This window comes from Somniosus microcephalus, unplaced genomic scaffold (assembly GCF_052327205.1).
Source record: "Somniosus microcephalus isolate GS21.2 unplaced genomic scaffold, FLI_Smic_1.0 unresolved_chr4, whole genome shotgun sequence".
NCBI lineage: Eukaryota > Metazoa > Chordata > Chondrichthyes > Squaliformes > Somniosidae > Somniosus > Somniosus microcephalus.
This window is the reverse complement of record NW_028225182.1, coordinates 30974508-30998643: the sequence shown is the minus strand read 5'-3', so window position 1 is coordinate 30998643 and position 24136 is coordinate 30974508.

Below are 24136 nucleotides of genomic sequence, written 5' to 3'. Positions count from 1 at the left end.
AACAGCGCAGGTCACGTGACCGCCCAAACGCAGGCAAACGCGCTAACGTCACGACACAGTCACGTGACCACCTAAGCGTGGGAAAATGCGACCGAGCGTGATGACGTCATCACACTCTCCACAGGACTGCGGAGTCAGTCCTTGTGGCGTCTTCGCTGGGGAAAGACCTACTTCACAGTGCTCCTCCATCCAGCCGCCTTACCTGCTGTATTTCATCTGTTCTTGTAAATAAACAACTTCTAGATTGTTCTGCTGAAGTCGAACTCGATTATTTAGTAGTCATTCGTCTGATACCTACCTAGGTGAACACGAACTGCTACACTGTATTTAAATAAAAGTGTTGCACTAAGCAGGGAAGTGCTGTAGTGAACATTCAGTGACTTGTAAGAAGTAAAGTGCTGTATTTGAATAAAAGTGTTGCACTAAGCAGGGAAGTGCTGTAGTGAACATTAAGTGATCTGTAAGAAGTAAAGTGCTGTATTTGAGTAACAGTGTTGCACTAAGCAGGGAAGTGCTGTAGTGAACATTAAGTGATCTGTAAGAAGTAAAGTGCTGTATTTGAGTAACAGTGTTGCGCTAAGCAGAAAGGTGCTTCAGTGAACACTAAGCAGCTGCATTAAAGGTGCTGTATTTAAGTAAAAGCCACTAAGCAAAAGAGTGCTGCAGTAAACGATAAGTGAACTGTGTTAAGCAAAAGTGCTGTACCAGGCATAGGTGTGTTGTATCGATTATTTTTAAGTTGTTTCTTTCTTTTGTTTAAATAAATACTGCTCTGTTTTGCACCCGAACCACGAGTCTCGGTTTTTCTGTCCACATCGCAACCGAATAAGTCCGGCGGTCAGAACCAGGAATAGGGGAGCGCTTCGAAACTGCACGGGGGTCCCTGGAGCAGCTCAGAGGCTTCTGACTGGCCAGAGACAATAACCATAACCCCAACCCCGCTTGTTTAATTCCTACAGAGCCCATTGCCATCTTTTCCTTAACTTTCTCATACTTATCGCGCACAAATTCATACAGCAAGTTACGTTACGCCATCCTCTTTGCCCATTGATTTCTTTCCCGGCCATTTTCTAGCCGCTCGGGAATTTCCGTGAGGTTTTCTCACTTCCCCGGGGTCTTTTTAACCCGCCCCTATCGGAATTTCCGTTATCCGATACTATCGTGTACAAATTCATACGGGAGTTTAGATCTTTTGGCATCCTCTTTGTTCTCCATTCTTTTTAGGGTGGATTTGCTAGCTTACCCCTCGTTCGCTACCTCCGGGACTCCTCCGGACCTTCAGGGACCTTTCCCTGCTTACGCGGTTTTAACTCTGCCTAGAATGGAATTTCCCTATATCCAATCCTACATAACCCGAGCTCCTCAACTTATTCAGACAGTTTCATTTCTACAACGTCCTAGCATGCACCTAAGTTGCTTTACTCATGTATCCGGACTCCGCCTCAGATTCGTTGGATCTCCGGGCCTGGGCTTCAATGCGAGGAGACAATGCCTCTACTCAGCCCAGCCAGTAGATCCTGCCGACTACGCCAAGTTGTAAAGGTAAACCGGGAGAGCTTCTTCTCCCTGAGACAGACCCTCTGATATAAAGGGTCAACATCTGCCTTATTCCCAATCAATCACTCGGAGTCCGGAGGTTCGTTCAGTAAAGCAACTTTATTTACAATTCAACAGGGAAGACACTCATCCTGGGACAAATGCTCCCCGATCACTGAGAATCACCTACCTTATATACAGGTTTTGTTCTGAGTCGTGGCTACTGTTTTCAATTAGGTGCATTACACGTATACATTTCTTTCATCATACAGTCGGCTTTGGGTGCAAATTCTTGTGACCTGTGTGCATTACGTTATCTCTCAATACATTCCTCAGTTAGTGATTCACGGTTTGTGCAATTTGGCCACGACTACACCAGATTTCTCTTCTGGACATTGTTCATAACCATTCGTTATATGGTTGGATATATGCTCTGTTCCTTAATCCCCTCATCTTAACTCTTTTTAACCCTTTCACCCATCAAACGCTTCCAGGGCAGGTACAGCACAGGTAAGATACAGAGTAAAGCTCCCTCTACACTGTCCCATCAAACACTCCCAGGGCAGGTACAGCATGGGTTAGATACAGAGTAAAGCTCCCTCTACACTGTCCCATCAAACACTCCCAGGGCAGGTACAGCACGGGTTAGATACAGAGTAAAGCTCCCTCTACACTGTCCCATCAAACACTCCCAGGGCAGGTACAGCACGGGTTAGATACAGAGTAAAGCTCCCTCTACACTGTCCCATCAAACACTCCCAGGGCAGGTACAGCACGGGTTTGAGACAGAGTAAAGCTCCCTCTACACTGCCCCATCAAACACTCCCAGGGCAGGAACAGCAAGGGTTAGATACAGAGTAAAGCTCCCTCTACACTGTCCCATCAAACACTCCCAGGGCAGGTAAAGCACGGGTTAGATGTAGAGTAAAGCTCCCTCTACACTGTCCCATCAAACACTCCCAGGGCAGGTACAGCACAGGTTCGATACAGAGTAAAGCTCCCTCTACACTGTCCCATCAAACACTCCCAGGGCAGGTACAGCACGGGTTGGATACAGAGTAAAGCTCCCTCTACACTGCACCATCAAACACTCCCAGGGCAGGTACAGCACCGGTTAGATATAGAGTATAGCTCCCTCTACACTGTCCCATCAAACACTCCCAGGGCAGGTACAGCACGGGTTAGATACAGAGTAAAGCTCCCTCTGCACTGTCCCAATAACACTTGTAAAACCCACTCTCAGTAGCAAACCCTCATTACATCAGTAGGACACTTCCATTTCCCACTCAAGATCGATACAATAGAGGGAGGCCCTTCAGCCACCTATAAAGTCCTTGCGGTCCTCGTGTCCACTCTTCCAAATGTTCCTTAAATGATTGCAGGGGTTCTGTCTTCACTGCCCTACTGAGGAGCCCATTCCAGGCACTGCTCACTCTTACAAAAAGAAAATACTGCAGATGCTGGAAATCTGAAATAAAAACAGAAAATGCTGGAAATACTCGGCAGGTCAGGCAGCACCTGTGAAGAGAGAAACAGAGTTAACGTTTCAGGTCGATGACCTTTCGTGTGAACTGGAAAAAAGCAGGAAACGGAACAGGTTTTTTAGCAAGTGTAGGGGCTGGGAAAGGGGGGAGGGGATGAAAGAACGAAAGGGAAAGTCTGTGATAGGATAGGAGACAGGAGAGGGTAAGAGACATTCCAGAACTTTGGGTCTCCACGGGTGAGTACGCACGGGGTACTCACCTGTAGGCCCGATGGAAGTGCCGGTTTCCTGCATGCACTGCGCACGCGCGGGAAACTGGCACTTCCGTTCCCCTGAAAGCAAGGGTTCAGAGGTCGAACGCGTGCGCAGGAGGGTCTGCGCGTGCGCATCAAACTTTGGTCTTTTTTATAGGTTTTCCCGGGAACGTAAGCCTGACGAATTTAGAAATGTAAAAAGCAGGCGTAAGGGCTGCTTTTTACAAGGTAAGTTGTGAATTAAATAAAATTAAAACATTTTTTCCACAAGTTTATTACTTTTAAATACTTTAAAGCAAGGTAAGTTTATTTTTAGCCCCATTAGAAAATAAAATTATTTTTTTCAAAAATTTAAATTATTGTTTAAAATAGTTATTTCATGTAATTTATAGTTTATTTAAAAAATGTGACTTTTAAAAAAATTTGGGGGCCATAGTATTTATAAGTCTTGACAGCTCTTCATGTCAGACTTATGAATGGAGCATTCCCTGCTCCGATTGGCTGCCCATGGCTCACGTGATCCCAGGGGCCGCCTCGAACTAACTGCGCCCCTGGGATACGCAAGCACTGCGCGCCGGCAGTTGGAGCAGGGCCCGGATCGTAATTCCACAGGGGCCCACAGCTCAACGGCCGGCGCGCTAGGTAAGTGCAGGCCGGGGGCTTGCACCCGCGGGAAGCCCCCGACCCAAATTTCTGGGCCATTAAGAGATATTAAAAATGCTTAAAAGTCTCTTCCATTTCCTGCTTTTTTCCAGTTCTGACGAAAGATCATCGACCTGAAACGTTAACTCTGTTTCTCTCTCCACAGATGCTGCCTGACCTGCTGAGTGTCTCCAGCATTTTCTGTTTTTATTACTGCTCACTCTTGGTGTGGTGAACATCACCATGTGCCGGTTTGAAACTGCCCCTTGTCCTAGTGTCACATCTCAATGTGAAGTAGTGTTCTGGTCTTAGCTTTTGTGTGCTGTTTATACTGTGATGTTCCAGATATTCGAATTCAAATGGTTGCCATCATCACTGACTGCTGGTTCCTTATCCTTGTACAAAAGGATTTGAAAAGGAAAGAAATCACTCGCATTTCTATAGCGCCTTTCATGACCTCAGGACGTCCCAAAGCACTTTACAGCCAATGAAGTACTTTTTTAAGTATAGTCACTGTTGTAATGTAGGAACCGTGGCAGACAATTTTCACACAGCAAACTCCCACAGGCAGCAATGTGATAAATGAGCAGATAATCTGTTTTTTAGTGACACAATAGCAAAATACTGCGGATGCTGGAAATCTGAAATAAGAACAGAAAATGCTGGAAAAACTCAGCAGGCCAGGCAACATCCGTGGAGAGAAATTAGAGTCAACGTTTCGGGTCAAAACCCTTTTTCAAAACTGGAAAGGAAATAAAATAGATCGAAGGCAAAGCTGCGAGAGAACAAAAGAAGCATTAAGAGGTATTCAAAACCAGACGAGATGGTAATAGGACAGTGGACACCAAAGACGGCTCGGATTAGGTGTGAAGTGTACTGGCAGGATGAGAGACAGTTGCCATGTGGGAGAGAGAAACAAAAGGAAAGTGGGGGGGGGAGGAAGACCCAAAACAAAGGGGTGGAAAAAATTATAAGTAAAAAAGTAATAGGGGCCGAGGTTATGATCTGAAATTGTTGAACTCGATATTGAGTCCGGAAGGCTGCAAAGTGCCTAATCAGAAGATGAGGTGCTGTTCCTCGAGTTTACGTTGAGCTTCCGTGGAACAATACAAGAGGCCAAGGACGGTGAGGTCCGATTGGGAATGGGGCGGTGAATTCAAATGACAGGCCACCGGAAGCTCGGGGTCACCCTTACGGACTGAACGGAGGTGTTCCGCAAAGCTGCATTTGGTCTCCCCAATGTAGAGGAGACTGCGTCATGAACATTCTGTGCCAGGGCAGGAGACAGGAGAGATTACATGTTGCAAATGGGAATGGCAGATTCATCAACAGCCTGAAAAATGGGGGCAGGGGTTATAGTCTGAAATTGTTGAACTCGATGTTTAGTGATGTTGGTTGAGGGATAAATATTGGCCAGGGCGCCCCTGCTCGTCTTTAACATAGTTCCATGGGATCTTTTATGTCCACCTACTGTAAAGTCTCGTCCAAAAGCCCTCAGTACTGTACTGCAGTGTCAGCCTCGGTTCTGGTGCTCAAGTCTGTGGAGGTGGACTTGAACCCACCATCGACTGACTCAGAGGGGAGAGTGCGTCCATCTGAGCCACAGCTGACACCTTGGCAAAAAGGAGTCCCTTCATGAAGCAGACACGTCCTCTGGGGTACTCAGTGACAGGCCTGAACCCCCTGTAACATTTGCATACTGAATTATCATTGGCCCGCAGGCATCTGTAAGGAATACAGGAAACTTTGTGCTATCCGGCACCGACAGGACCGAGCTGTTGCCGCCCCATCAAAACTGCCGGACAAACCAGCGCTAATGTTGAAACATACGGAGATTTTGAGCTCCGTATCTGGCAACAAACCCTGTTGCTTAGCAACAGCTTCTAAACAGTCGGCCGTAACTTGCAAGCGTCTCTGTAGCTTAGCAACAGCTTCAGCGAGACCTTGCAGAGCCTGACTGGTGAAAAAAAAGCAACGAAAAGAAAAAAACCTAACGAAACGGCTCCTGATTTTTGCCGGTGGATCGCACATTCCGGACAGTTGACCTCCGGATAAACCATAGTTTCCTGTACCTATTATACTCACATGTGATCACATGCTGAGTTGTCATTGGCCTGCAGGCATCTGTAAGGACTACTATTGTTTTGGAAGACCCAGGCTAGGGGTCCTAACTCCATCTTGTCCCCACTGTGCTGTGTGAGTAAGATCACAGACCTAATGCTTCATTAAAAGAGTTAAACTATAATACTCCGTTGTCCTGCAAGTTACTATTTTTGTACAAAGTGTGCAAAACAAGACAACCCCTTCCTTGTAACCACTGACCCTTTTTGTGCGTTGGATCTCACTCTGTAGCCTCTGGAAGCCCTCCCCATTGTGTGCCTTGACCATTTGAGCTTGATTGCACAGACTGGGCTTGTATTCCTTCCAGTATAGAAGATTAAGGGGTAACCAAATCGAGGTATTTAAGGTGATTAAAGGAGTTGACAGGGTAGATAGAGAGAAATGCTGTCCTCTGGTGGGGGGTGGGGGGAGTCCAGAACAAGGGGGCATAAACTTAAAATTAGAGCTGGGTCATTCAGGGGTGATGTCAGGAAGCACTTCTTCACACAAAGCGTAATGGAAATCGGGAACTCCCTCCCCCTCAAAGCTGCCGAGGCTGGGAGTCAATAGAAAATTTCAAAACTGAGATTGATAGGTTTGTGTTGGGTTAGGGTATTAAGGGATAAGGAGCTAAGGCGGGTGGATGGAGTTAAGATACAGATCAGCCGCGATCTCATTGAATGGTGGAACAGGCTCGAGGGGCTGAACGGCCTCCTCCTGTTCCTGTGAAGGACACATGTGTTACTTGCTGCAAGCAGGGGTTGCCAATCCTCAAGGATTGTCCCCAGAGTCCCCAGGAATTAAAAGTTAATCTCCAGGTCATTGCTGAGAATAACACAGGGGCATTAAAAGTAACGGGGGAAAAATTTGGTTGCTTTGCGCCTCCCTAACGGGGCACAAAGCAACTAGCGCCCGGGCGCGGCACCGCCAATGCCTCCCGCAAAATTCAGCGTGAGGTTAGCGGCAGCGGTTATCGTTAGCGCCCCGCGGCGCTGCGCTGCCAGCGATGATGTCATCACCGTGCGCAGCGCCCCGCTCGTGCCCCGGCGGCGATCTTCGGGAGCGCCCCCTGACTTACCGACGGACGCTATGTCCGACGGGGTCAGGGGGCCTACCTGCGGCCGGGGCGGCGATAATTAAAGGCGAGATGCCGGGCGGCCATTTTTGTTGCTGGCCACCTGCCGGCACCTGCCTGCGCTCCCGTCCCCGGCCTCCTGACCCTCTTGAGTGCCGGGCTCTTTTGCCAGCACTCCCGATCCCCGGTGGCCCAGCTGGGCCTCGGGTCGCATGGCGCTGTGGCATGTAATGCCGCGATATTCCCTCGCAGTGCCCCAAGAGGGAGGCGGGGCGCTTCCAGTAGCACCCCGCTTCCCTCTTGGGGCGCTACCACTTAACTTCGGCCGTGGGGGCGCTAATTTCTCCGGGGCACTAAAAGTAGACTCAATTTTTCCCCCTCAATGTTTTCAAGGGGAGACTGGATAGGCAGTTGAGGGAAATAAACTTGCAGGGCTACGGGGATAGAGCGGGGGAATGGGACAGACTGGATTGCTCTACAGAGAGCCGGCACGGACTCGATGGGCCGAATGGCCTCCTTCTGTGCCGTTGGCAACTTAACCTGCCTCATAAACATTCCAAAGTGCTCGACCGCCAACGAAGTATTTTTGAAGTGTAGTCACTGTTGTAATGTAGGAAACGCGGCGGCCAATTTGCACACAGCAAGCTCCCATAAACAGCAATGTGATAATAACCAGATAATCTGTTTCTAGTGATGTTGGTTGAGGGATAACTATTGAGCCCCAGGATGCTGTGGAGAATTCCCCTGCTCTTCTTTGAAATAGTGGCCACGGGATCTTTTACGTCTGGGGGGGAGGGGAGGTGGCAGGACCTTCAGAGAGAGGAGAGGGGTGGGTGGACTGAATGAAAGTTGTCCCTGGACCTCCCCTGCTGTTAATGAGGCTCGGGCTCGTTAAGCGAGGCGCTCATTAGTTCAGGCCAGTCCTCGGCCTACCCGACAGTGGATGCTGCTCCCAGACACTCTGGCTCTGCAGAAACGATCGTTTCATTCCAGCCTGGCAAAAATCCCAAGGATGTTTTTGGAGAGCATTGATTCTAATGACTGCCAGCCTTGATTGAGGAGAGGAACATTGCAATGCGGAGATGCAGACATTAGCATATATGAATATAATTGACGCCAGCCTCACGTCCTGCTCTCATAGGCTGGCAACACCTGTGGTTGAGTCTCGAAGGCTTTTAATCTTCCTAGCGTTACCATATCAATCGTTAGGGCGGCTGTGAATCATCTGAAGTGCTGCATTTCCTTCAACTGTATCTCAAGAGAGAAAGAGACACTTACAGGGATCATTGATGTCACTCGCTCTATTATATAGAAAGTTGCTTCAAGTGGAGGCAGTTCTGCAGGAGACTGGGGGCTGCCGAGTGCTCGATAAACCATCTGTAACTCGCATTTATATAGCCCCGTCTGCCCTCTCGGCTGGACGCAAGAGATCCCACGGGCACCACCGGAAGAAAAGCAAGGGGAGTTCTCCCCGGTGTCTTGGGGTCAATATTTATCCCTCAACCAACATCCACTTAAAAAGAGCAGATAATCTGGTCATTATCACATTGTGTGGGAGCTTGCTGTGAATGAAGGACTTGCAGTTATATAACTAACACCTTTCACAACAACCCAAAGCACGTTTCAGCCAATGCAGTGCTTTCTAAAGAGTAGCCATTGCCGTAATGTAGGAAACATGTACAGCAGGCACCTCAAAGCACTGGGAAGGTACCGCCAACGCTGCCTCCGCAAGATCCTGCAAACCCATTGGCAGGATAGGCGCACCGATGTCAGTGTTCTCGCTCAGGCCAACATCCCCAGCATCGAAGCTTTGACCACGCTCGATCAGCTCCGATGGATGGGTCACATCGTCCGCATGCCCGATACGAGACTCCCAAAACAAGCGCTCTACTCGGAGCTCCGACACGGCAAGAGAGCCCCAGGTGGGCAGAGGAAACACTTCAAGGACACCCTCAAAGCCTCCTTGAAAAAATGCAACATCCTCACTGACACCTGGGAATCCCTGGCCCAAGACCGCACGGTGGCATAGTGGTTAGCACTGTTGCCTCACAGCACCAGGGACCCGGGTTCGAATCCGGCCTCGGGCGACTGTCTGTGTGGAGTTTGCACATTCTCCCCGTGTTTGCGTGGGTTTACTCCGGGTGCTCCGGTTTCCTCCCACAGTCCAAAGATGTGCAGGTTAGGTTGATTGGCTATGATAAATGGACCCTTAGTGTAAGGGGGATTAAATACGTGGGGTTACGGGGATCGGGTGGGATATGTGTCAGTGCAGGCTCGATGGGCCGAAATGGCCTCTATCTGCACTATGGGGTTTCTGTGATTCTGTGTGAAAGTGGAGGAGAAGCATCCGGGAAGGCGTCGAACACCTCGAGTCTCTTCGCTGGGAACAAGCGGAAGCCAAGTGCAAACAACGGAAGGAGCGCACGTCAACCCAAGCATCCCACCCCCTCCACCCCTTCAACCACCATCTGCCTCACCTGTGACAGAGACTGTAGGTCCCGCATTGGACTCATCAGTCACCTGAGAACTCATTTTTAATGTGGAAGCAAATCATCCTCGGTTCCGAGGGACTGCCTAAGAAGTAGGAGACAGCTGAGTCTCTGGAGTGGGACTTGAACCCACAACCTTCTGACATAGAAGGTGAAGAGTGCGACCCACTTATTTTTTTATTTATTGAACATTAAAAACATTTACAACATCGTGATCGTTCCATTGCATCGTACAAAGCCATTCCGCCGCTCTGCACAGCCATTCCTCCACCACATATTAACATCAAAACCTGAAGTTTAATTTGAAAACATTAAAATACAAGGGTCTTCCGCCTCTGCCACTTCAGCGAATAACCACCTGGGGCAAGAGAGCCCCAGGTGGGCAGAGGAAAGCTTCAAGGACACCCTCAAAGACTCCTTGAAAAAGTGTATCAACCCCACATTCCTCCATTTTTACCCTTAGCCGTAAAAATCTCCCCTCAGTGCCCTTGTCCATCAAGGCAACGTTCTCTTTTATGGATGGACTCACCAAAACAGCCACCCCGCTACGATTATTGTTTGCACAACTTGCAAAGGCCTCTCCCTTCCAAACCTTCCGAACTCTTTCTAGGATGTCCTCATCCCAAAAGGTTTCTTCCAGACACAGCAAGGCAGTGCCTTCAAAACCCTGCAACAACTGCTGCAATTTCTTCTCACCCCTCAGTCCGTTCACATTAATCGAGACCAATGTAATCATGGCTCCGAAGAAGGGAAGTATGCCTGATAATCCCCCCATCATTTAACCTCCAGCCCATCCCTTCTCTCATGCTCCTTCCCAACTTTTCGGGCAGCTGTTGCTTTGTCCTGCAGCCTCCGGCTCTTTTTCAGCTCCTGTTTGAACCTTCCCTGCAGTTTCAGCCTCTTCCTTACATTAGGTTTGGGCCGAGGAGCTGCCCCTTCTCCCTCCTTCTGCCCCTCACTAACCTTTCCCTTTCCACACGATGCCAGCACACCCCCCACTTCCATGTCTCTGTCCCCCTCTGACTCCTCACTCTCGAGCTCTTCTGTAACCTCCCGCCCTGCTCCCCGTCAGATACATCATCTCCCTTAGAGAGTCTTCCTGCTATCGCGGTTTCTCCAACAGTGCCACTCCCTTCGGCCTCACCTCCACCGCTGATCCTTGCTCCCTGGTTCTTCTCTCTCTGGGACAATGACGCATCTGCACCTATCATGCTCCCTTCTGGTGTCTTTGTCTCGCCGCTCCCGTCCTGCTACCCCTTTAAGGCTCCTGCCTCTTGCACCCTCTCCTTGTCGTGCCCCCTCCTGCTCCCTGAGATGTCCGACTCCCCGTCTTTCTTTGGAGTACTTACAATTACCCCACGCCCCGCTCCCGCCTCCTCTCCCCCCCGCCGACACCAGATTCTATAGGGAGAGCCGAGCCGTATTATGGCTCAACTCTGCCCTCGACCCGTGCTGCCCGCTGCTGTCTTTGTCCTTTTCCGCTGTACTTGGTGTGTTTTCACTCCCTCCTCACTCTCTCTTCACTCCCTCCTCCGTCTCTCCTCACTCTCTCCTAGCACTCTTCTCACACTCTCCTCACTCCCTCATCATTCTCTCCTCACTCTCTCCTCACTCTCTCTTCTCTTAGAGGGTCATAAATCTGTGGAATTCTCTGCCCCAGAGAGCTGTGGAGGCTGGGTCATTAAATATATTTAAGGTGGAGATAGACAGATCTTTGAACAATAAGGGAGTGAAGGGTTATGGGGAGCGGGCAGGGAAAGGGAGCTGAGCCCAAGATCAGATCAGCCATGATCTCATTCAATGGTGGAGCAGGCTCGAGGGGCCAAATGGCCGACTCCTGCTCCTATGTCTTAAGTTCTTAAATGCTTAGATGGGGTTGGGTCCCGTCAGAAAGATTTTTTGGGGGAGTCATTGGACCTTTCCTCTCCATAAGGAACCTCTTCTGTTCAAACACCCCGGAGCCTGTGACTGGGATCCTTGCTTAAGTCTGTCGGAATCTCTTAATAAAATACAATTTCTGTCACGCCCGCTCTCACACACGGGATTGATGGCTTTCCATTCTATGGCTGCTGATGCAGAGCTGTCCCTAGTCAGTACAGATAATTGTCTGCTTAATTCTGACAGGAAGAGTGGTTCCTTCATGTTAAACAGATGCAAATCCCCTCCCTTTCCCCCTCTGCAGCCTTTCAAATCAACATCCCCAAAAGCATATGCGAGATAGTGAAGGAGAACAACTCTGTGATGGTCCCCACAACATTCTCTTTCCTATCCTACCAAACCTTCTCCCCTCCTCCCCCCCTTCCCCGCTGCCTACGAATACCCCGCTCCTTGTTGGGGTACAGGTTCACCAGGCACTGGCTGCTGTCCGAGTGGTCATTCTTCGCGCGCCAGCCGCAACAATGAGTATTGACAAGCTAGTCAACCAGGTAGGCCTGATCCGGAGAGAAGCTTTTCACAACCTCAGGGCGCTTTGCAGCCAATGAAGTACTTTTAGAAGTGGAGTCACTGTTGTAAATGTAGGAAACGCGGCAGCCAGTTTGCGCACAGCAAGCTCCCACAAACAGCAATGTGACAATGACCAGATCATCTGTTTTTAGTGATGTTGATTGAGGGATAGATATTGGCCCCAGGACACCGGGGGAGAACTACCCCCTTGCTCTTCTTCAAAATAGTGGCCGTGGGATCTTTTCCTTCCAGCCGACAGGGCAGAAGGGGCCTCGGTTTAACATCTCATCTGAAAGACGGCATGTCTGACAGTGCAGCACTCCCTCAGTACTGGCACGAGCACTGTTAAGCCTAGATTATGTACTCAAGTGCTCTGAGAGCAGGGCCTGAACCCACAACCTTCTGTCTCTGGAAGGAAGAGTGCAGCCCACCGAGCCACGGCTGACCCATTACCACTGAGCTTGTTTATTGTCCCTCCTCTCTATTCCGAGGATGCTGCAGTCAGTTGAGGAACATCCCCACCATCTCCCCAGTTGAGATCGTGGCTCAGTGCAGGGATTGGACTTGGGATCCTTCTGCCCTCTGTGTGGCTCAGTACCAACCACGAGTTGCACTTTACGGCGCTAGCAGAGCTCATTTTTGTCGGAAGCTTTGTCCCTTCAAACTAGAGGAACCCACCCCTTTAAACAAGATGAACTCATCCCTTTAAACGAGAGGAACCCATCCCTTTAAGCGAGAGGAACCCATCCCTTTAAACGAGAGGAACCCATCCCTTTAAAGGAGAGGCAGTAATTTGTGCAGGATATTGTTCCCTCTCCACAGAAGGGCCCTGTTCAGTGAACAACCAGCTTTGCTCAGTATTTTAATCTCTCATCGCGATTTCACACTGAAATATTAATAACTAAAGCCGTACAGTAAACTAGCAGATCTGAACCGAGACAGGAGGCTGGGAGAAGTGACACACACCACACACACGCTTTTTTTTTGTGTTGCAAATTTTACCTCTTGACAGATCGGTTGCCATGCAACCAGCAACAGCGCGCAACGCAGGCAGCTGACGCATGATGGTCAGGGGTTTGAACGAGACGTCCATAAAACTTCTCCAAAGTAAACAGAATGTCAAATATCGGCTTTTTTTTCAACGGAAGTCCAATTTTCTTCCTGGAATTGGGAAAAGGGGGGTGGGAGATTAGTATTGAGAAGCCTTAAGTGAAGGCCCCAAACCTGTAAAGATAAAGAAAGACTTGTATTTCTACAGCGCTTTCCACAAACTCAGAACCTCCCAGAGCGCTTCGCAACCAATGAAGTACTTTGGCTAAGTGTCAGCTGTGGCTCAGTGGGTCGCTTGTGAGTCATCAAGGTCGTGGGTTCAAGTCCCACTCCATGGGACTTGAGCACTTAAAGCTAGGTTGATACTCCCAGTGCAGTACTGAGGGAGCGCTGCGCTGTCAGAGGTGCCGTCTTTTGGATGAGACGTTAAACCGAGGCCCTCTCAGGTGGACGTAAAAGATCCCAGGGCCACTATTGGAAGAAGAGCAGGGGGGAGTTCTCCCCGGTGTCCTGGGTTCAATATATATCCCTCAATCAACATAACGAAAACAGATTATCTGGTCACTATCACGTTGCTATTTGTGGGAGCTTGCTGTGTGCAAATTGGCTGCCGTGCTTCCCACATTACAACAGCGACTGCACTTCAAAAAAGCACTTCATTGGCTGTAAAGCGCTTTGAGAGGTCCGGTGGTCGTGAAAGGCGCTATAGAAATGCAAGTCTTTCTTTAAACTTGTATCGAACCTTGGTTAGACCACACTTGGAGTACTGCATACAGTTCTGGTCGCCATAATACAAGAAGGATGTAGAGGCACTGGAGAGGGTGCAGAGAAGATTTACAAGGATGATACCAGAAATGCGAGGTTATACCCTATGGCCTAGAAATTCAGTTGGTTGCGCCAGCAGTTAGCGCCTAAAGAAAAGTGAATGTCGGGCGCTATGCGTGTTGCGGCCGGGCGCAGCGCAGTTTGCGCCTCGCCCCAAATTAAGTTGGCCGTTAGCACCGGCGCAAAGTTTAGCGCCCGCCCGGATGCGCGCGCAGAAAATGACGTCACATCCTCGTGCAACGCCCTTTGGCCGCCCCGATTCCAAACTTCAGTCGGACCGCCCCATTGTGCGGCTGGCGGCCGGAGCGTTTGGAAAAAGGAACACAACACAGCCAGCGCGGGCCCCGGGGGGCGCAAATTAAAGGGGACGCACCCTCCAGTATAAAGCCCAGCCATTTTGCAGCAAACACTCTTGTGCAACGCATTTCTGGACACACAACAAGGAGGATAGCTAACTGGTTTCAAGCAGCAACAGCTCAGGTATTTTTGGACTCAGGCCAGAGCGCTGCAAGTGGCCTTTTGGAAATTTGACTGTTTGCCAGGATTTGATGGGGGTTGCATGGGGTGCCAACGCGGAGCTGCAGCGCCATGTCCGTAGGGCTCGCAGACACATTGTGAGAGGGGCAGCCCTGGCTAGAGGCAGAGGGGGCTACAGGCGTCGGCCACGTAGGCCTTACCCAGTCAGGCTATACCGCCAGCAGCGCTCCTACCTCAACATGACTGGCGCGCGATGTGTTAGAAGGCTCCGATTCCGAAAGGAGGTGGTTGCAGAGATCTGCCACCTGCTTCGCAGAGATCTGCGTCCAAAGCTCAGGTGCAGGACGTCTCTGTCGGTGGAAGTGAAGGTGACGGTGGCATTGAACTTCTATGCCACCGGCTCCTTCCAATCCGCTGCTGGGGACATAGCTAACATCTCCCAGTACGGCGCGCATCGCTGCATCCGCCAGGTGACCGAAGCACTGTTCAGAAGGAGAAGCCAATTCATCTCCTTCCCCATGGCCCTGGAGAGCCAGCATCAGCGCGCATTGGGATTTGCAAGACTCGCGGACTTCCCCTTGGTGCAGGGCGCCATTGACTGTACGCATGTGGCTTTGCGGGCCCCTCTGGAGCATGGCGAGCAGTTTCGCAACAGGAAGGGCTACCATTCTCTGAATGTGCAGCTGGTGTGTGACCACAAGCAGCGCATCATAGCTGTCAATGCCAGCTTTCCAGGCAGCAGCCACGATGCGTTTATCCTGCGGCAGAGTACTGTGCATGACATGTTCGAGGCACAGCCTCCCCCAAGAGGATGGCTACTCGGGGACAAAGGCTATCCTTTGTGTACCTGGCTCATGACCCCGCTCCGCGCGCCCAGGACCGCTGCTGAAGAGGCATACAACGAGAGCCATCAAACCACCCGCAACATCATCGAGCAAACTATTGGGGTCCTCAAGCAGCGGTTCCGCTGCCTTGATCGCTCCGGAGGATCTCTGCAGTATTCGCCGGACCGGGTCTCCCAATTTGTGGTAGTTTGCTGCATGCTACACAACCTGGCTATCCGCAGGACTCAGGCACTGCCACCTGACGTTGGACCAGCACCTCAGGAGGAGGAGCAGGAGGAGCATGAGGAGGAGGAGGAGGAGCAGGAGTACGTTCCCAGGAGGGAGCGACCAGGGCCAAGGGCCGCGCGACGCCACCTTATTACACGTTACTTCTAAGCCCCCTGTCAGGGAATGCCTTGTGGCCATGAGGGAAGATGAATGCAGCCACTCCGCAAGCCCTCAGCCGGCGAAGCCAACAAACACTAACAAGAACAACCATGGAGACTCTATGAATAAAGATAATTATTTATTACACAAAAATGAAAACCCCTTCCCACATGAATCCCCAAAAACAATCAACGGGCCCCACAAAAAGCCCAACAAACGACTCACTCCCACAAACTGGGGAGGAGTAACTCCACATTTGTACAAACCTGGCCTCAACCTCGGCCTTAACGCAAAAAATAAGCCCACGAACCAAACAACCATGGGCAAAAGAAAGATGGCCACCGCCATATAAAACGAAAGCTGGCCACACCCTCTACTGACCTTGTCCAGCCTTTTGCCCCCCCCCGCCCGGCCTGCTGCTCCTTCGCAAGCTCTGCCCAGTGGCTGCTGCGAGGCTGGGGGAAGGCGCCTGAGGCTCAGATGTCCTTCCGCCAGATGCCCTTGGGGGGCGGCCTACACGGCCTTTGGGCCTCGAGGGGCCGGCTGCTGAGTGGCGCACCTGAGCCTGGCCACCATCAGCTCCAGCCGCTTGCCCTTGACGCCCCAGTGGGGGAGTGGCGGCGACGGATGGCGCAATGTGGGCAAGCTGGCGTCTGGGATGCGCTGGCTGGTGCTGTGGCACGCTGGCACTCGGCCGGGCCCGCACTGCAGGATCCGCACCAATCAGCCGAGGGGCGGCTCGCTGGGATGCTGCAGCGCGGCGGGTGCCCTGGCGATGCCTGCCTGAGACAGCGCGTGTGGCAGCAGTGAGTGCCTCTGTTGTCCTGGTGTGCGCCCGCATCACACCCGCCAGGGACTTGACGGCATCAGTGAGCATGCGGCCACTCGCGGCAGTTGATGCCCCGAACTCGCGCACACTGGTCGCCAGCGACTCGATGGCCTCAGGCTTGCGCCCCACCACGCGCATGAGCTCCGTGTGGCGCCGGTCCGAATCCTCGGCCATCTTGTCCAGCTTCCGCGCCTCCTCCGAGGTGAAGGTGTCCGGACTGGAGTCGGGACTCTCCCGCTGGGGAGCAGGGGACCGAACTAGGGGAACCTTGCCACGTTGGTGGCGGCGAGTGTCCCGATCAACTGCACTCCCCTCTGATCCTTCCCCCCTTTGGGGGGAAGGCCGCGGCCCACGCGCAGGGCTCCTGGGTGGCTGGACGCCACTGGTCCCAGCAGCTGCAATCCCCTGCGACAGTTGGTCCAGGCACTCGTCCAGTGAGGACGTGTCAATCATTTCGTCCTCTCCTGCGGGACCTGAGTGTTCCCCTGATGGTCCGGCTTGCTCTTGCTCCTCCTTCTCCTCCTCCTCCTCCTCCTGCTCGGAGGGGCTGTCACTGGCAGCTTCAGGGACCTGGTCGTCACCAGCTGAAAGCAGGAATGCACAAGAGTAGCTTCAGAGTGAGGAGACGGCATCAGCGAGGGAGTCAGGACTGGTGGCATTCAGCGCATTGGTGGGACAGTGGCAAAGGAGGTAGCTCGGATGCGCAAGTGCGACGCGAGAGGGCCAAAAGGCGAGGTCCTTACCATTGCCGGGCAGTGGAGGGTCGGCTACTCCGCACGCTGCGGGCACGATCAGCCGGGCTCCCATGAGCCCACTCACGCGCTCCTCCAGGGGAGTGAGCTTCTGCAGCTTGGCGCAGCCTCCCCTGGTCCTGGCACGGGCCTGGCGATTATAGGCAACTTTAGCCTGCAAGAGAAAGGACGGGCTGTAAGTACGGAGTGTAGCCCTGATGTAGTGTGCACTGCCTCCCATGGTGGAATAGCTTGGCCAGAGTGTAGCCCTGATGTACTGTGCACTGCCTCCCATGGTGGAATAGCTTGGCCAGAGTGTAGCCCTGATGTACTGTGCACTGCCTCCCATGGTGGAATAGCTTGGCCAGAGTGTAGCCCTGATGTACTGTGCACTGCCTCCCATGGTGGAATAGCTTGGCCAGAGTGTAGCCCTGATGTACTGTGCACTGCCTCCCATGGTGGAATAGCTTGGCCAGAGTGTAGCCCTGATGTACTGTGCACTGCCTCCCATGGTGGAATAGCTTGGCCAGAGTGTAGCCCTGATGTACTGTGCACTGCCTCCCATGGTGGAATAGCTTGGCCAGAGTGTAGCCCTGATGTACTGTGCACTGCCTCCCATGGTGGAATAGCTTGGCCAGAGTGTAGGGTGCAGAATGGGCAATTGATGCTCATGACTGTCCCAAAGCTGCTGGCTGAGGGCTGGCCATTAGGCCTTTCAGCTCCCTTTGCCCATCATGTCAGGTGTACATGCAAGAATGAGGAGGAGACTGGAAAGGGTACTCACCCTGACAATCCTGGTCAGGTCGTTGTATTTTTCTGACATTGTTTGTGGGTCCTGGGGGCATCGCCGGTGAACGTCACCCTGTTGGCGATCTGCTTCCAGGCTCTGGTGTATTCTTGGTGGGTCGAATTCCTCCCAGTCTCTGGGAGCAAGATCCTGCGCCTCTTCTCCAGAGCTGTCACCATTATTCCCAGATCACGCTCTGAGAAGCGCAGGGCACGCTCACGGGCCTTCTCTGGCGTTGCCATGACTCCCTGGGGCTGAGCAGCAGTGTTGAGGCCTATTTGCAAAGCTGCAGTGTGCAGGGCGTGGCAGCAGACCAAATCGTCCCTTCCCCCTTTAAGAGCTGGTCGGCGCCACGGGGTCTGCTGTCAATCAAAAAATGACCGCACCCGCGCTGCGCCCCGCCTCGGCGCTATCCCTCTGCACCGCCGGCTTAGCGCCTAAAGATAGTAGTGGAACGCCTCTTTTAGCACTCCAGCAACCTCTTAGGGCGAAGCGATTGAATTTCCGGCAAGGGGGCGCAACTTTGGGGCGGGCGCTAACTTCGGGCGGGCGCTAACGTTAGCGCCCCAAAACTGGCTATACTGAAATTCTAGGCCTATGTTCCCTGTAATTTTTTTTGGGCCCAGCATTGACCTTCCGCCAAGCTGGCCGCACGGGTTGCCTGGAGCAGTGTGCGGCCGCACTGGCATGCACCTCACAAGGAACACTGGTTACACCTATCAGGAAAGGGTGAACAGGCTGGGTCTCTTTTCTCTTGAAGGCTGAGGGGTGACCAAATGGAGGTCTTTAAAATTATGAGAGGTTTTGATAGAGCGGACACAAAGACAATGGCCTAGAAATTGGCCTGAGGCGCCCAAGCGGCGCAAAGTTCGCCTGGGCGCTGGAATTTGCGCCGCGATCGCCGCATTAGCGATCGCCGCAAATTCAGTTGAAGTGCCCCTAGAGGGAGACGGGGCGCAGCTCGAGGCGCTCTGCGTCCCTCTTAGGGCGTTGAAAGTGCGGTACTCTTAAGGGGGAGGGGCCTGCAGCAGCGCGAGCCCCGATCGCGAGTGCCGGCAAAAGAGCCCGGCACCAATGAGAAGTGCCGGGCTCTCGGGAAACAGCCGGCAACTGCGCGGGGAGGGGACCAGGAGGCCGGGGACGGAGGTGCTGGCAGGCGGCCGCCAAAAAAGCAGCCGCCCCGCACCTCCACCTTAACTTGCACCTCTACCGGCGCAGCAAGGCCCCGTGAACAGGGCGCGGGTAGCGAACGGCACTACAGCGGCGTTCGCTACCAGATATCGCGATCGGGGCGCAAATGGGGTGCTATGCACACCGATGACGTTATCGGTGGCGGCGCAGCGCAACAGGCTAACGCCACCACTAGCGCCCCTGCTGAATATCACGGGAGGCGCAGCCAGTGGCGCTACAGCCACTGCCTGCCTCTTTAGGCGCTAACAGTTGGCGCTACTCACCCAATTTCTCCCCCAATGTTTCCAATTGTGGGGAAGAGCAAAACTAGACGCCCTCAGTATAGGATAGTCACCAAGAAATCCAATCGGGAATTCAGAAGAAACTTCTTTACCCAGAGAGTGGTGAGAATGTGGAACTCGTCACCACAGGGAGTGGTTGAGGCGAATAGTATCGATACATTTAAGGGGAGGCTAGATAAGCACATGAGGGAGAAGGGAATAGAGGGTTACGCTGATAGATTTAGATGAGGAAAGACGGGAGGAGGCTCGAGTGGAGCATAAACACCGGCATGGACTGGTTGGGCCGAATGGCCTGTTTCTGTGCCGTATATCCTGTGTAATCTGATTTAATCCTATGTATTGTAGTCACTGTTGTAACATGGCAGTCAATTTGCGCTCAGCAAACTCCCACAAACTGTGAGCATCCCACCGATGAAGGGACCTCGACCTGAAACGTTAACTCCGTTTCTCGCTCCACAGATGCTGCCTGACCTGCTGAGTATTTCCAGCATTTTCTGTTTTTATTTCAGATTCCCCAGCCACCGCAGTATTTTGCTTTTGTATTAGCGTTCCACTGATGCTGGGTGAGGAGTAAATATTGGCCCAAGACACCGGGGTGAACTCCCCCCTGCTCTTCTTCCAAAATTGGCCGTGAGATCTCTTGGCCGCGATTTTGCCGGTGCTCAGAGGGCGGGTTTGGAGGCGGGTCAGAGGCTAAAGTCCTTTTGATTGACACCGGGTTCCGCACCCACCGTCAACCCTCCTCCAAACAACCTTCCCAAGTGTCGGGCCCCCAATTTGCGAATGGACCCGACACCTAGCGGTGGGAAACAGATTAATGGCAATTAACTGCCTATTAACAGAAGTTTTCAGGGTCTTTTTCGATTTTCCAGCTTCTGGGTCGGGTTTCACGACGTCCAGGCAACACGCCAGGTTGTGAGTCTGGGCTGATGTTTGTGAAAGAATGACAGCTGCAGAAATGGTGTCAAGGATGCAATGTTGCACAAGGTGAGTTTCAGAGCAAGGAAAATGTTGGTTACTGCATTTTTAAAACATCTACAGATTTCTTTAGCTTACAGGTTTTTAAATCCAGCTGTATGCCCAGTGCCACCTCATTGGGAGAACCTCTCTCACCAGTGACAGATCGCTTCTGTCACCTCACCTGCAGCTGCCATCTATTCCAGCCTATGGAGCGAGTCATTGGAGAGCCTGGGTGCAAGAGGTCACCTTTGTGCAGTGGGTGTCAGTGTTTTCAGCGCCTCAATGCTGTCAAACACTGAGAAATCAACTGTCCAAATAAAATTGGGCGTCATCAAATGACATCAGCTGACCCGCTTCCTGTTAATTGGCCGGTCAGCCCGCAGGGAGTCTGCGGAGCGGAGGCAGCTGGGGGCGGGACCGGAACCCGGCAACGAGCTGGCCCGCCCCCCCATCCCAACACCGAGGAGAAAATCGCGGCCTTTATTTCCACCTGAGAGAATTCAGAGTCTGATCTGAAATACGGCACCTCCCTCAGTACTGGCACTGGGCGTGTCGGCCTGGGTTATGGCCTCAAGTCCCCTGGAGTGGAGCTTGAAATCACGACCCTCTGACTCTGGGGGTTAAAAGTTAGCACGGCCATTTTTGAGTTAAATGCGATGAACTTTTGACCCATAGGCTAATGGAAAAAAGTTGTCACTTAACCACAAACCACAGGTCTCTTTCTTTGATGCTAAAAAGAACAGAAAACAAAGACATATCATAGAATCATAGGATAGTACAGCAGAGAAGGAAACCCTTTGTTCTGGACTTATTACATGCAGATAGCACCCTCTAGTGGTAGTTATTGTATAGCAGTGTTAGTGTATAGCAGTATGTTATTTGGCCTTCCTGTTTGACCCGAAAGTAGTATTCCAGGAAGAACCTGTTGAGTTATGAAGAAGCTCACATGAGGGATTCTCAATCCTGTTGCATCCTTCTCATACGCTAGGCAAGACGCAATGCCTGTGAGTATCCTTGTTTAGTAACATGACAACAACCTCGTCAGTGTAGTATTTTGACAATACTTTGTCTATAAGAAGTTATGAGCTGTTAGTTACCGAGGTTTAGCTTCAGTGCTATTTAGTTATACAATTAGTCTATTCTGTTGTCATAAACATGTTTATATCTTATGTAACATCTAATGTATAGTACTCAGTTCTATGTACAAAACATACTTTGTCTTTGTTTACAGTTTCACAAATTTGTTCAAGTAAAGCTTCAAAACAGCAGCCTGCTTCTCGGAGGAATTATTTGAATGAGTGTTTAGCTGGCTGGATAACTAGATAGTAGCACATCTAGTGAGACCAGTACACCCTTTGAAGAACAATCCCGTTAGTCCCACTCCCCTGCTCTTTCCCCATATCCCTGCAATTTTTCTCCTTCAAGTATTTATCCAATTCCCTTTTGAAAGCCACGATTGAATCTGTTTCCACTGCCCTATTAGTGAGTGCATGCCAAATCCTAACCACTCGTTACGTAAAAAAGTTTATCCTCATGTCGCCACTGGTTCTTTTGCCAATCACCTTAAATCTGTGTCCGCTGCTTCTCAACCCTTCAGCCAATGGGAACAGTCTCTCTTTATCTACTCTGTCCAGACCCTTCATGATTTTAAACACCTCTATCAAATCTCCTCTTAACCTTCTCTGCTCTAAGGAGAACAACCCCAGCTTCTCCAGTCTATCCACGTAACAGAAGTCCCTCATCCATGGAGCCATTCCAGTAAATCTCTTCTGCACCCTCTCCAAAGCCTTCACATTCTTCCTAAAGTGCGGTGCCCAGAATTGGACACAAGACTCCAGCTGGGGCCGAAGTAGTGTTTTATAAATGTTTAGCACAACTATATATAACAGGAATAGGTCACGACTTTGGACACTGCATCAAGCGAATGACAGAGAAGACCACTTTTATGGCAGTTGTTGTTTTTGTTTCATATGAGAGGTAAAGCTAATAATGGGATGTCGAGTGGAGAAATGAGGTGCTGTAAGGGGTTTTAGATCGCAGAGGTTTCCCTGAGGTTTCTCTCTCCAGAGGCCTCTCTCTCTTGCACAGTAAACCTTGAGTGGTTCGACCCACTCGCCCCTTAGATTCTGTACTCTGGACTTAGGCGCAGGAACTACAATGTAGAGAAAACTCGTGTAGACCAAGTTTGATGAAACAAAATGAAATTTTATTGCATAAGGAAAAATATCAAATCAAATGCAGGCAGATAAGGGAGTACATGGGAGGGAAAAAACACACAAACAAATCATAGCGACACAGTACTAACTAAAGCAAATACAGGCATCTTATACTCTACAAAGATTATCATGAAATAAGGAAACACACGGAACATCGAGGGACAACAACTCATGTTAATTGTACCCTTAAATCCACCCCCTTATTAAACCTATCTAGATCTGATTGTGAAAGGCCAGAAACATGCTCACCAATCCCACTAGGAAGTGCAAGGTTTTGAAATCGAGTCTGTGTTTGGTCATTTCAGGCATCTCGTCTCCACGTGGATCGTGGAGCCCCTGCAAGCTGCGCCACACCTCTCTCCTGAGGTGGGGGTCGGGGGCGGCTGGACACCAGCGGGCCTGGATGTCGGCGGGGTCGAGGGTCGTCAGCTCGACCCTGGTTAGAGGAGCCTTGGGCTGGCTCCCATCGCTTCTTCAGGTTCCTTTCCTCTCTTCTACCGAGCCGTGGTGGCTGGAAGGTTTCTTCGCTTGGGACCTTTGTTTTTTTGTCTCTTCTCCCAAGCTGGGTCGATGGCCTCTCGTTCCGGCAACGGCCCGGGGATGGTCGATGATCTCCCGATGTGCTTCCCCAGGGCGGAATGCCTGCGATTGACTGCTCCTTCTTCTGGGTGTCCGGATTCAAGCTGCGTGTTTCCAGCTCTCCAACCCGGCGTGTCTGACTGTCCCGAGAGCTTGCTGCTGTTCGTACCTCTCCAAGCTTGCTCCAACTGCCGAAAAGTCTCTCCAGATATACCTTTCTTCCAGAGGCTTCACTTCCCGCCCAAAATCAGGTTAGTCTTTGTTTTAATTTTGGCGGGCTGTCAGCACAGTGGGGTAGCCATTATATTTTAAAATGTCTTAAACGGCTGGTAACAGGCCCATCTCTAGTTTGAAATTACCTCCATTGTTTTTAATGTCCTGCTGATCTCGTTATCTAGTCCTGGGTGCTGTTCTCATGAATATGAAATTGTCCCCTTTTGTCTGGGGCAACATTTTGATGGCCTCTGTCTCCAGGCCGATCTTGACTGGATCTGCATCTAATCCATATGCATACCTGTGGGTCTGGTTTCGTTCTCTCAGGAACGGCTTCCAGAACTTACTGTGGGTTGAATCCACAAATCTGTCTGAGGTTGCGCAGGAACCATTTTAAAGTGTCCCAATAAGCTGGTCACGTGGTACGGCGGCCATTTTGTATGCCCCTTTTTCTGGGCTTCTTTTAAAACAGTCTTTAAAATCACGGCCTCTTCTGCCATTTGACCCTTATTAATACAAAGTCCAATTTTGCGAATCCTACAGTGCCTCCCCGCAGGTTGATGTGATGTGTTCCATGGTCTGGGACTCAGGGCCACAGTCGAGCTTCGGGTCGTCCCTCATCCTCCACTTGCGGAGCAGACGGCCGCATCGTCCGTGCCCTGTGCGGATTGGGTTGAGCGCTGTCCACTGTCTTCGAGGGAGGTCGAAGCCGGGGACCTCTGCTGTTGGGTCAGTGATGAGCTGTTGGTTCTTTATGTTGCG